Source organism: Taeniopygia guttata, chromosome 17, assembly GCF_048771995.1.
Source record: "Taeniopygia guttata chromosome 17, bTaeGut7.mat, whole genome shotgun sequence".
NCBI classification, from domain to species: Eukaryota; Metazoa; Chordata; class Aves; order Passeriformes; family Estrildidae; genus Taeniopygia; species Taeniopygia guttata.
In genome coordinates, this window is record NC_133042.1 from 10,587,906 (window position 1) to 10,601,326 (window position 13,421).

A 13,421-nucleotide genomic window follows, 5' to 3' on the forward strand; every position below is an offset into this window, starting at 1 on the left:
GATTTGGCTGTGCTACTTGTCAAGGCATAATCAGGAAACTTAGGTTTTAGGGCTCTCAAATATAACTCAGTCGAGCAGTTTTGCCAAACTAATCACAGGTGAGAAGGTGGGATGGTAACCTTTCCTTTATAGTCTTTCTCCTCTATTAGAGACTCGCTTGTGTGGAGGAGCAATACTCAGTCAAAACAGAATTCTTCTGATCTGCCTTACTCGGTGTCTCAGTCTGTGTAGCATTGCAATATTCTGGTTATTTAGCCTTGATGGGTTTTTGGTGCTGAACATGTAATTCAATATTGCAAGCACAGCCCTGCAGCAAAGCACAAACATGCCCTTGAAGATATGGCCAGATCATATCAAAAAGCAATATAAATTCATTTCTATTGAAGTGTCCTGTAATATGTAATTATTACTTGAATATCCGAGATGTTAAGACTGATGTGTGAAAGTTGTGCAGTTTGGGTGTTGGTTGAGGAGAGTATTTGTAGGATCCCTGAAGAAGGCACGAGGACACAGGAGGTGGTGGTCACCCTCCGTGCTGGCCTGGCTCACAGGGTTTGGTCAGCACCACTGGGGCTTTCAGCTTCACTCTCCTTTGTGGAAGGGGCAAGAACCATTTCCTTCACAGCTTTTATCACTTGGTTTCTCTGCATAGAAAAAATACTTAAAAGAACTGGAGTCTTTTTTTAAATGTTACTTAGTTATTTTAAAACCAGTAGGTGTTTCAGTGAGCCCCAGGTGAGCTGAGAGTTTTTGTAGCAAGATGGTCCTTTGCTTCTTTTTTCCAGCCTACTCTGAAGGTCCTTTATATAGTCTTGATAGGTGTAGTTAGAGAATTAGGCTTTCCAAAGAATTAAAAACCTGCCTGTAATGTCCTTTTACTGTTTTCCCCGATGTCCCATAATGTTTTGTTTTAAAATGCTAAATTCCGTGTCTAGGAAGTGATGTTGTTAGGTTTGATGTGCAATAGCCAAGGTGAAGAGACACTGCATAAAGGACCAAAAGTACCAGAACTGCTGCCAAAAGGTGCCAGCCACGGGCCTGTTGCTGTAATCCCGGTGCTTTCTGTGAATTAAATTCCTTCAACCACTGGAGGAGGAATGGAACATTTTGGGCAAATTGGAGCAGGGAAGGGTCCTTGGTACCAGGTCACAGTGTGGGCTTCAGGCTTGGCCGTTGTCTCAGTGCCCATCTTGACACGTTCTGAGGAGCTGCCACATTAAACAATGGCATGTCTGTGCCTGGGAATGCTACAGAGGTGCTGGTTTCCTTTTTGGGGAGGGGAGGGGAAGGAAAGGGCTGGGGGTTTCATCTCTAGGAGATTCCTTTGTGCCCCTAAGTGAGATTCCTCTTTAAACCTTTTTGAAATCCCCTTTAAGGAGAACCAGAATGTGTCTGGCCTATCAAGGATTTGAGTTTAAAAGTTTTTTTTTAAGACTTTTTACTACCAAATGCTGAATGTAACTGCCATAAACTTGAGGAAAAAAAAGCCACAAACATGATGCTGTTTCCTGTGGATGAGTCTGGTGAGCACAGTGTTGGTTTGTGTTGCTTGAAAATGTTCTTGTTCTGTTAAGCCAAATTCTCAGAGAGTTGGAGAACTCACTGCCGTGGGAATGGGGTGGGGGAAGGGGGTAGGAGAGGGGCAGAGCTGCTGGCAGCAGAGCTGTGTGTTGGCACGAGTGAGTCAGTGTGCCTGGAGAGCTGGAGCAGCAGAAGGCAGTGGGGACAGGGGAAGGATGCTCGGTCTGGGTACAGCTGGGGACGTGGTTGAGCCTGTACTACTTGAGAATTAACCTCTGCTGAGTTAGTAGTGTGTGTTCTGTACCTTTTAATTGTGCTTTACCTCTATTGAAAAGCTTTGTACTGCCTCTCCTCTTTGGTAAAGCCTTTCTAAATCTAAATTAACGAGCTTGCACAATCTTGTATACAGGAACCCCATCTTGTCTCTTAACGTGATTATTAATGTATTATTCTGTAAAAACTGATTAAAAGGAGAGCAGTTTAACTGCCTGGCTTTGACGTTTCTGCCTTGTTCCAGTGCCATCAGCAGTTGTGCTGGGATGGCCGTGCCAGGGTGAGCACTTCACTAACTCTGTGTGGTTTGCATTGGGCATTGCTGCTCTGCTCTGTCCTCACACCACACAGGGAGGGGACATTGGCAAAAAAGAACCAAAATCCAGTAAAGGGGAGAGGAAACTCCGCTGCACTGGCTGCTTAACACAGAGCTCTTCAGTTTTTGTTTTGAATCTGCGGCTTGGCTGTTCTCTTAGCTTGAGAGGAAAGAAATAGCTCTGCCTGCAGCAGGGCTGTGCCCGTCCCTCTGCTGGCGGCTGTTTGGTGCCTTGTTGAGAATGGTGAACTCCAAAAGTATTATGTTTGGCATTTTTTCTTAGGAAACGTTCATTTTTCCTGCCGAGACAGGAGAATTTCTTCAGCGGCCGTGCACCCACCCGGCCCCGCTGCCGGGCCGGTGCCGCTGTGAGCTCAGTCCCCGCAGCGTTATTGACCTTGATTCTCTCTCATTTGCATCCAGCATTTTTCATCCTCTGGAATATGGTGTTTGGGGACCTTTCCATCATTAAGTGGATTTACAGCAATTTCCTTATGTGTTTTCTCCAAGGGATTCTGTTATGAGAGGCACATTAAATCTCCATTAATACCTCATTATCCGACTGATAAGATTACCATGATAATGAGGCAGAAATTCTAATTGTTTCACTTCTTATTGTGCCTTTCATTAAATCATATACCTGGAAGTTGCTGTCAGAGTGGGGATCTCCAGCCTGCAGAGCTTGGGAGGTGACCTGCTCCTGTGCATCCTGGTTCTGTCCCATGGTACTCGAGGGATGCTGGGGTGTGCTGCCCTTTTCCCTGGGCTCCTGTGCCTCCTGCCACGGCCTCTCCTCCATGGCCATGCTACCAGAAGGGCTTCCAGTGGCCCCAGGGCCCTTGGTAACCTGCACTGGGACATGGATTCGGATAGACTTGTGTTCCACGCGGCCCCATGAGCTGCCTGCTCCTGAGGGTGGTTAAGCACAGGGGTGTGCAGCCTCTGTCGGAGCTGTTACAGCCCATCAGGTCAATGATCCATGAACTAAAAAGTCTCTAAGAAAGAGCAATTATTGTCTATCATGTGTCAAAGGCGCCCGTATTGACCCCGAGAGATGGAGCCATTATGGCCCGTTGAGGCAGCGATCCATGAACGTTCCTGGGAGCCGAGCTCGGACACACCACGAGGTGAGGGGGCAGGGAGGGCCGGGGGCAGCGCTGGGGATGCTGCGGGGCAGCCTGGAGCCAGGCTGAGGTGGGGAAGGGCTCTGCTGGGCCCCAGGGGTGTCCCCAGCTCCTGCTGCCCTGGTGCCTGCGCAGGGATTCCTGTGGCAGCAGCACAGCCATCCTCGCCAGGGAACACAGAGCCCTGCTGGGCACGGCTGCGGCAGCCCAACCCTGCCCCAGCCCGGCCCCAGCCCGGCCCTGCCCCAGCCCGGCCCGGCCCCAGCCCAGCCCGGCCCCAGCCCCAGCCCGGCCCTGCCCCAGCCCTGCCCCAGCCCTGCCCCAGCCCAGCCCTGCCCCGGCCCGGCCCCAGCCCGGCCCCAGCCCCGCTCACGGGGCACAGCAGCGCGGGGGTGGCACCGCTTGTCCCTGCCCCGGTCCCCAGCCCCGGGCCGGCTCTGGGCCGGGCACGGCCGCGCTGCCCCGGGCCGGGTCTGGGGAGAGCGGCCGGGGGGCTGCGGCTCCTCCTGCGCGGAGGAGGAGATGTCTCCATAGAAACCGGCGCGTTCCGAGGAGCGGAGACAAAGCCCGAGCGGGAGCGGCAGCCCCGGCGCTGCCAGCCCGGGCCGTGCCCTGCCCGCGGGGACACGGCGGTGGCACAGCGTGCCCTGCCCGTGTGCCGGTGCCGCCCGTGTGCCGGGGTGGCTTTTGGCTTCTGGCACCGGCTGCGCTGCGGCACCTGGGCCGGGCAGCTGCGGGAGCGGGGCACTGCCCGGCGCTGCCAGCCCCGCACCGAGCCAGCAGCGTCGCTGGGCTGGGGTTAATCAACATTCATTCATGTTTCCAAGTGTAAATTGAGCATTTGTTTAATTATGTGTAAGCAGCAATACATTCTGGCCATTATCTAAATCACTATTTTATTTCCTGGATGTGGTTTCATAATGCTGGGTTTGTGCTCCAGCCTCTGCATCATTAACAGAGAAGAGTTAATGAATATAAAAGCGTAAAGGCTAATTACACTTTAATTTACAATCATGGTCTCATTTTGGGACCACATGAAATCTGTTTTGAAAACAATTAAAACAAGAAAAAAGCCCAGTGAAGGTCTGGTGAGAGGAAGGGTTTTGGCACAGAGCGGTGCCAGTGGTCACCAGGCCCGAGGAGCTGCGGCCACCCGGGGCTGGCGGGGCCGGGGCTGCCCAGGGCGGGTCCCCCGCTCTCCCCTTGGCCCATGGGGTGATGACCCGGGCTGGCAGTGGGACCCCGGGGCCCGTGCTGCTCCGGGATGGTGCTGAGGGATGTAAGTTGGAGCCTGAGAGGAGCACAGTTCACTGGAAGGAGACAAAGATTTATTGGGCTGCAGATGTTGAAAGCAAAATTCAGCGATAGTGCTGACTCCAGCGCTTTGCAGCATTTCCCATTCCTGGGGCTCTGTTCTGTGCCTCCCTGCAGGTGCCTGGGCCCTGGAGGGACGGCGGCTCAGATGAAGCCGTGGCAGGAGTGGTGCTGGTGAGGGGGCCAGGCTCTGTCTCTGCCCTGCTGTCTGTGGGAGGGTCGTGCTGGGCAGAGGGGATTTTGTCACCCTGGGTGCTGGGTGTCAGCTGGGTGTCACCCTGCTCCCTGCAGGAGCCCCTGGCTCTGCTGCCACCCTCCCTGGCAGAGGCCACGGATGTCCCAGAGTGTCGGGGCACTGTCACAGCTGATGTCCAGGCCCAGGGTGGGAACTGTCCCCACTGGCACGGGATGGCCTTTCTGGATGGGGCTGTGGGTTACCGATGGGATTCTGGCGCCGAGGTGTGGGCTGGGAGGAGAACAAGGTCCTGGGAAACAGAACTGGAGCCTGTACTCCCGTGCTTTGCAGTGGGTGAATACCTGCTTGTATTTATTCTGATTCCCTCAGCAATGGGATAAAAGCTGAGTGCTGGGACCAGGAGGGAGCAGTGGCCTTGGTGCCAGAGGCTCCTTCCCTTCTCTGGGCTAGCTGTCTGCAGCCCGCAGAGGAAATAAATCTCCCTGAGAAAACCACTTTTCTCACACAATTCCCATCCAACAGGGCATCGTGGCATCACTCACTTCTTGTTTTCTTCAGCTGATGATGTTTCACTGGGCCAGTTGAGCCCTGTAGCAGCACGATGCCTTTGCCAGCTGCCACGGGTGCTCAGAGCTGGGGGCTCATGGACCTGGGCACTGAGGGCAGTGATGCCCATCCCTGACAGGGCTCAGCTCGGGCAGTGCTGGATTGTGTCCCCCAGGCTGGTGCCCTGAGCTGATGCCCTGCAGAAGCACTGGAGTCCCCGTGATTTTACTCACTGCCCATGGTGGGGGACAGGAGGTGTCCTTCTACTGCCAGGTGGCTCAGGGACACCTGCTCAGTGGGATTTACAGGAGCCAGGGGCTCTGTGGGTGCCTCTGCTGCTGGTGGATGTGCTGAGCTGGGACAGGGGAGGCTCCTTCCACAGCAGGCACTGTGCCAGGCCCTGGCTGGAAGGTGGCCCCGGGACTCTGCTGTCCCCTGGCCCCTGTGGGCTCCTTGTGCCCCGTGGTGGGAGCCCATCCCTGGCCAGGGCTAATGTAGGAGCTGTGCCATCGCCAGGCTCAGACAGGTTTGTCACTTGTCACTGCGCGGTGGGGCCGTGTCACTAATGAACACATCCAGGGGCTGAGTGCCTGCGGCCGCTAATTGGAAGTGCTCACAATTGGGAATTCTTCTGGGTCAGGCACCGTACCTGCACTAACAGGGATTTGACTTCCAGAAGTCCCTGGCTGCCGAGGGCAGCAGGGGAGGAGCAGCTGCAGTGCCCTGCCCAGGCCGGGAGCAGCCAGTGCCACCGCAGGGTCAGACCTTCATCGCCTCCTCCGCCCTGAGGGATGTGGTACCCAGCCCGCGGCTGAGCGGGATGCCAGGGCTGCCGGAGCTCCAGGTACCCGGGGGTGCTGCCTCTGATGTGCTGCGTCTCATGAGGGCTCAAGGCTCACTCAGGACCCTTTGCAGTGGCACTGGTGGTCACAGGGCTCAGCTCCCCTTGGCAGCAGCGTGGGGCCCTGCTTGTGCAGGGCATCATCAGCTCCCCTCAGCTCCCCCTTGGCAGCGTTCCCACCTTCCCACTATTCCTTGTCATCCCAAATCCTATCAGCACTGATTTGATATTTACCTCCAAATCATGGATGAACATGTTGAACATCATCATCCGATGATGATTCCCCATTGACAACCACTTTTTGAGACCTGTCAGTCAGCCAATTCTTAATCTTTCTAATGTGAGCTCTATTGATATTATATACAGCTAATTTTTTAATCAAAACGTCATGTGCTATTAAATCAAATGCCGAACAGAAGCCAAAGCACACTGCTGCTCCTCGGTTATCTTTATTCGGTAAACTTTTAAATTCAAGGAATGAAACCAAATTTTTTGGCCAGCCCAGCTTCCCATCGGCTGTGGTTACAGCCCCTCGGCCCTTGCCCGGGGTGGGCACGGCTGGGGGTGAGCGGCCGGAGTGGGGAACATGCCCGGCGAGGCTGGCATGGGGCTGGACGTGCCAGGGCAGGGCTGGCTGCCAGGCAACTTCACAGTTAAAGCCTTGGTGGGGAAATGGGAATTTCCCTCCTGTGCTGGATGCCGCCTCTGACCTGGAAATGCCGGGCTGGGAGCGGGGGCAGGCGTGCAAATGCGAGGTGACAGCGCAAGACGCGCCGATATGGTGCCCAGCTGTCCGGCCGCCACCGGGCCGGGCGGGCGGCGCCTTTCGGGGCAGGGGAGGAGGAGGAGGAGGAGGAGGGCAGGGCAGGCTCGGGCGGTACGTGCGGGCAGGCACACGCTGCCATGCCAGCTCGCCGGGATGGCACCGGCCCGCGGGCCCCGCCGCAGGGCCCTGGGGGTGCTCAGGGGCACTTTGGGCGCCTGTGCCACCGTGGCTGAGCTTTGGGGACCCCTGCCCAGAGCAGGTGAGCCAGGCTGCTGGCAAACCCCTTGCCTGGAGAGCACAGCTTCTGCCCTGGTCCATCCAGCGACTTGCCCAGCTCTGCTCCCTCCAGCACAACCAACCCTTTGTAAATCTAAATTAATAAGGTTGCACGACTACAGACACAGGAACATGGGCTGTGTCTTGTCTTTGTCGATCAATGCTTTCTATCATCCCATAAAGCTGATTAAAAAGCAGAGCGGTTCATCTCACCAGGTTCCGCATCCCAACATTATAAATTTGATATTCCAGTTAATGATTGTCAGCGCTGGCGGAGGACATGGAAGCTGGTCAGTATTTGCGGTTTATAATTAATATGGGAGCTTGGGTTTATATATAATATCAGAGCATTGCTGCAGAGGGCACCAAGGAGGAATTTGGGATGGTTAGGAATTTATTATCCCTGAAATGTCAAAGAGCAAGAGTAAGGCAGTTTGTGTGTCCAGCACTGCCCATGCCAGAGGGACACGGAGTGACCAGTGTGACCTGTCACGGTCACCAGCTCCACACCTGTGTCCCCAGTGCTGCTGGCAGGGTCAGCCGAGGGGTCAGCTCCATCCCAGCCCTTCCCTGTGTCCGCAGGGAAGCTGCATGAGCAGATGTCTGTGCCCCAGCTCTGGACACAGGGATGCTGGCCCCTCAGGCTAGACGGTGACCTGGTTGCCGATGCCAGCTGCTCGGAGAGCCCGTGGATGGATGATGCTGTGCCTCCCGTGTGGCAGCCCTGCCGGGGGTCGCAGCCCCTCGGTGGCTGCAGGCAGGGCTGCGGCGGCTGGTCCTTGCCCGTGTGGCACGGGGCAGAAAATGCCACCAGTGCATCCCACAGTCACTGCCTGGGCCAGCACAGGGAATCTGGGGACTTTCTCCAGGAACAAGAAACTCGACCCCAAAGGAATGCCCCGAGCTGTTTCTCTGGGGTACAACCCCATAACCTGAGCAGATCCCCAGGGTCAGACAGCCTCATGTCCTGGATCGGTGAAGTCAAGGGACGGCTGAGGGGGTCACTGGCCCCTCGGACAGGAGCAGGGACAGGAACAAGGACAGGCGAGGGGACAGGGAGCGGGAAGGGGCAGCCGCGCCGGAGCTGCGAGCGGCGGCCTCAAGGTGGCACCGTAAGAGTGGGAACAGCGCGGAGAACAAAGGCTCGGAACAGAACCCCGGCTCGGAACGGAGCCCCGGCTCGGAACGGAGCCCCCGGCTCGGAACAGAGCCCCGGCTCGGAACGGAGCCCCCGGCTTGGAACAGGGCCCCCAGCCCAGCTCACAGCCCCCAGCCCAACCCCGAGCCCCCAGCACAGGTCACAGCCCCCAGCCCAGCTCAGAGCCCCCAGCCCAGCCCGGAGCCCCCAGCCCAGCCCGGAGCCTCAAGCCCCTGGACAGAACAGGAGGGTCCCGGTGTCCCCGGCAAGGGTCCCAGCGCTGCTGAAGAAGCCGGGGCACGGCGGTGGCAGGATCGGGGGCCACGGGGCAGCCACAGCCCCACAGCCCCACAGCCCCACAGCCCCCGGCCCGCACGGGGCAGCGGGACCCGCAGGAACTCCCGGGCCGTGCCGGTCACAGCTCACGGGGCCCGGGCTGACGGTGTGAGCCAAACACCCGCGTCTCCAGGGATTTTGGGGGTGATTGTCACGTTTCTGTGTGTTTCTCCAGGCACGGGAAGGCGGATGCAGTGAGGGGCTGGTGCCCACCGGAGACATGGCATGGATCCACCCGGCCCCTTGGCGCCAGGTATGATGCTGGCATTGCCAGCTCCCTCTCCCGTGTGCAGGGACAGGGCTGCAGACCCGGAACGCAGCCCAAAGCCCCTCGTGGGTGTGCGGTGTCCTCCTGCCCGGCTGCCCGCCCGCCCGGAGCCCCGCTGGCTGCGGGAAGTGCCCTCCTGCTAATTGGCGTGTGCTGAGGAGGGACCGCTCAGCTCTGCCTGCCTTGACACTGAGACCTAAACTTGCTGTAAAACCAAATGGATACGCACACCCACATCCACCAGGCTTTTAGTTCAGCAACAAGTGAATCCATCAAAGCCCAGCACCTAATTTAATAGCAATAATGAAAGGTGTGCGTCACTATTAATTTAAGCACTCCAACATTAGCCTTGCACTTAGAAACCAGCAAGGCAAAGCTATTTACAAATGAATGTACCAGGGCAATAAATTGAAAGGACTGGTCTGACCTGCGGTGGCGGCTTTCTTCATTTATACATAGATATATTTCTATAGATGCATTTATTCCCATCTCTTTAGCGAACTCTCCCTAATTAAGTTGAAGTGGCAGTGGAAGTGTGGCAGTAAGTGTGGAAAGAAGCTGCTGAAAACGTGTTTAATTCATTATAAATAATCTTTGATACCGTGAGGTTGCATAAAGGTTCCAGTATCAGAGCAGGACACCAAGGAAGGCCAAGGAGATCATCTGTACACAGTGGGAGCGTCTGCATGCCGCGGTTTGACGTCCTGTGGCAGGGAAGGGGGAGCGGGGCTGGCGGAGCCTGCGGGGGCTGCGGGAGCGGGGTAAGGCCCGCAGGGCTCGGGGGGGCAGTGGGTGCCAGCAGGAAGGTGTGTGTCACCCACCTTAAAGGAGTTTAATGCGCTCAGAGCCACATTTCTGTGCCCTGGCAGAGCACATTATCTGCAGGCCGCCTTTACAGGTTGTCACCTCGCAGGGAGGCTGCAGAGTTCCTGGAAACCATTATCAGCCTCTAATGATATTATCAAAATCGTGGCACGGTGGGGGCCGAGGGTTCATCCCCGCTGCTGCCAGTCCCTGTGGGGGCCCTTGGGAGCAGCGGGACGGGACTGCGGCTCCATGGATCCTCCTCCAGAGCACAGCTCCCGTGGGTGCTGCGCCGAGCGTGCAGGGGCCGTGGGGACCTGCGTGGCCCAGGGGTGGCACCTTGGCCAGGGGCACCTGCCCTGCCCTGTGAGACCTGTGGAGGGGACAGTGCCACCACACCCCGCTCCAGGGTGCCCTTCCCATGTCGCCGCTGTCCCCCAGCGCTGCTCTGCCCTCTCCCTGTCTGCTGGCACTACAGAAAAACAGAGTCGTCTTTTTTTGGAGCGTAATCTTCTGCCTGCGACAAGGAGCCACGCAAACTGATAAATTGCAGATTAAACGAGTGCCACACTCCACTCCAGCCCTGGCTGTTAATTCCCCTGTTGTGCAATTCCCGGCTCTCAGGGCCTGTCAATTCCAGCTAATCGCAGGAGGCACTAAAACACTCTGCCCTGACAGCCCCGGATCGAGGCACCCCTGACTCCCGGCTCAGGTGGATTGCACGCATCACTTATGCACAAATCAGCAATATGCCAGCCGGGAGGAATTATGTCCGATGACAGCCCAGACATGAGGTACATATTGCAGAGCCGCCGAGCCCCAGCCGCCGTGACAGATTGCGGCGCGGGGCTGCGCTGGTGCGGGAGCAGATCCGGCTGCAGCCACCGGCACCACGCCTGTGTGCGCGGGATGGGGGGCCCCGCAGCCTGGCCCCGTCCCTGCCCCGTCCCCATCCCTGTTCCCCTCCTTGTCCCACCCCCGTTCCCCTCCTTGTCCCCATCCCTGTTCCCTTCCTTGTCCCATCCCTGTTCTCCTCCTTGTCCCATCCCTGTTCCCCTCCTTTCCCATCCCTGTTCCCCTCCTTGTCCCCATCGCTGTTCCCCTCCTTGTCCCATCCCTGTTCCCCTCCTTGTCCCCATCCCTGTTCCCCTCCTCATCCCCATCCCTGCTCCCCTCCTTGTCCCATCCCTCTCAGTGCCGTGGCCTGGGTGCCCAAAGGGGCGAAGAGAAAGGAGGAGAGGACGGGCCGAGGATTGGCACCGTGGGCACAGGGAGGGTCCCACCCGGGATGGGGGTGCCAAAACACCCTGCTAGGCCCAGCTGGGGTGGGGACCAGCCCCGCTCAGCACAGCCCGGCTCTGCCGTAACATTTAACTTGTCGTAGTCTGTGATCCTGAAAAGCTGAAATTAATGACAGCCTTGCAGTTGCTCATTAATAATTGCTTCATTACTGTACGCAGTTGCAGCCTCCTGACAATAATGGGGTTTGCTGGTGTATTTCTAATTATCTGGCATTTCAGCTCCCTAGTAGAGTCCCGGTGCTCCCTGACGAGCCCTTGCTCTCCAGCAGGAGCAGCCCAGCCCGCTCAGCCCCGACGCCTGCAGCAGCCTGCCCGCTCCTTCATCTGCAGCTCCTGGGAAGGGCTGAACCGCCCTGGTGAGGCCCCACGCAGGACCCGGGGACACCGAGACCCTCCACGCCTGGGCTGAACTCTCCCACATCCCCGTGGCACCCCTGGTGCTCGCGCTGAGGCCGGTTTGGGAGCAGCGACATCGGGAGAGGATCTGGGAGCTCCAGTGCACTAAGCAGGTACGTGCCTGTGGCTGGCAGAGCTCAACGTGACCCCACTACAGCTGTCCCCAGTGCCACACCACAGCTGTGCCCAATGCCACACCACAGCTGTCCCCATGGCCACACCACAGCTGTCCCCAGTGCCACACCACAGCTGTCCCCATGGCCACACCAGAGCTGTCCCCAGTGCCACACCACAGCTGTCCCCAGTGCCACACCACAGCTGTCCCCATGGCCACACCAGAGCTGTCCCCAGTGCCACACCACAGCTGTCCCCATGGCCACACCACAGCTGTCCTCATGGCCACACCACATCCGTCCTCACTGCCACACCATGGCCACCCCCGTGGCCCCAGCAGCCCTGGCACTGCCCCTTGGCCGTGTTCCAGCCTGGGTGAGCAGAGCCAAGAGGAGGTGCCAGAAGCCTGAGTGGGTGCTGGGGCTGGGCCAGGGCTGCAGGGCTGTAGGGCTGCAGGGCTGCGGGGCTGCAGGGCTGCAGGGCTGCGGGGCTGCGGGGCTGCGGGGCTGCAAGCGGTGGAGTGGAGTGTAATTCCAGCCCCTGGCAGAAATCGGGCCGGCAGTGGTGGCAGTGGCGGTGGCAGGGGAATCGTGGCCGTGTCCCCACGCTCTCAGCCTGGAAATGACCACTTGTGCCCCGTTCCAGCCCCGCCACCGGCTCCCGGCCTTAACAGCACACGCCGACCCCGCACTCCCACCTGGGGAGGGGGCTCATTTGTAGTTAAAAATCTATTGTGACTTGTCAGAAAAATGAATAAATGAGCACATTATTTTTTCATTTTGGAGCTCAGCATCTGTTTGTCTAATCAAGAAAGAGAACTGGGAAAGTCAACCAGGGCTGACGCACACATTTTATTTAACTTTTCCTCTGTCAAAGGAGTTTAAATGTGTAATGAACAGGCCATGGTGATTTGAAATATAATCCCATTACTCTGATGAGATTACCCAGGCTGTGAGAGTTCACAAATCATGCTTAGGGTTTTTAGAGTGAACAACACCCTGTTGAGATTTTTTTCTCTTTTTGCATTTAAGCAGAGGTGTGTGGGGAGAATAAAACATGACAGTGCTTAACCCTTCACGCAGTGGAGCAGCAGCACGGAGCTGTGCCCAGCTGTGCCCTCCCTGTGCCCCGGCTTTTTGGTGACCCCGAGGTGTCCCACGGTGATGGCAGTGATGCCAGGGAGCAGCACCTGGCCAGGGCACGCTCCTGCTGGCCCAGCTGGCCGTGTGCCACTGTGCCCACACGTCCCTGTCCTCGCCGCCGTCCTTGTCCCGGCGCTGCACAGGGGTGGCTGTGCTGGGATGTGATTTAAGGGGCATTAATTTCAGCTGCAGCAGCAGCACCCAGCCCCACCCGCCACCACAGCAGCGCATTTCCATGAATTCATGGGCCCATTACAAACATGTCTCCATAAATAACTCCCCCCATTAATCTCAGGGCTGTGCGATGGGTTTCGCTCGCTTGTCCCGGTGCCAGGTCTCAGCCCGGCCTGAGGGGCAGCTGCAGAACCCCTGGGACGCACCAGACTCCTGCCAGCCCAAAACAAAAGGTGCCTCTGGCTGGATTTGGTGCTCTGGGAGCTCTGGCAAACCCCTGCTGAGCCCAGGGAGAGCATCAAGTGCTCTGGCCTTGGGTGCCAGCGTGTGCCAGGGTGCCCGGGGTGTCCCCTGCTCAAAGGTCACTCCAGTGCTCTCCTAAGCTCTGATGAAGCCGAGGAGATGGAGGGGAATTGTCCCTGTGGACAGGACTGCTCTGACAGCAGGAGTCAGGAGAATTGGGGGATCTCTGCTGCCTCCAGCAGCTGCCTGCGTGCGGCAGGCCGGAGCCGCGCTCTGCTCTGCTCTGCCCGGTGGCGGGGATGCAGGAACAGCTTGCCTTGCTGACCCAGTTG

The 13,421-nt window shown here is 57.7% G+C and overlaps 1 long non-coding RNA gene across 2 annotated transcripts; it reads right to left on the reverse strand.

Annotated features, from left to right (window-relative positions):
- Positions 1-2,210: 2,210 nt before the first annotated feature.
- Positions 2,211-2,890, reverse strand: LOC116809029 (uncharacterized). 2 transcript variants are annotated; one of them, XR_012058503.1, is made up of 3 exons: positions 2,751-2,890; positions 2,508-2,625; positions 2,211-2,409 (listed from the first exon to the last, which is right to left on the reverse strand). It is a non-coding gene; the product is annotated as an uncharacterized lncRNA (long non-coding RNA). The 2 variants fall into 2 exon arrangements; XR_004369359.3 differs by lacking the exon at positions 2,211-2,409 and having other exon boundaries at positions 2,507-2,625.
- Positions 2,891-13,421: the final 10,531 nt, after the last annotated feature.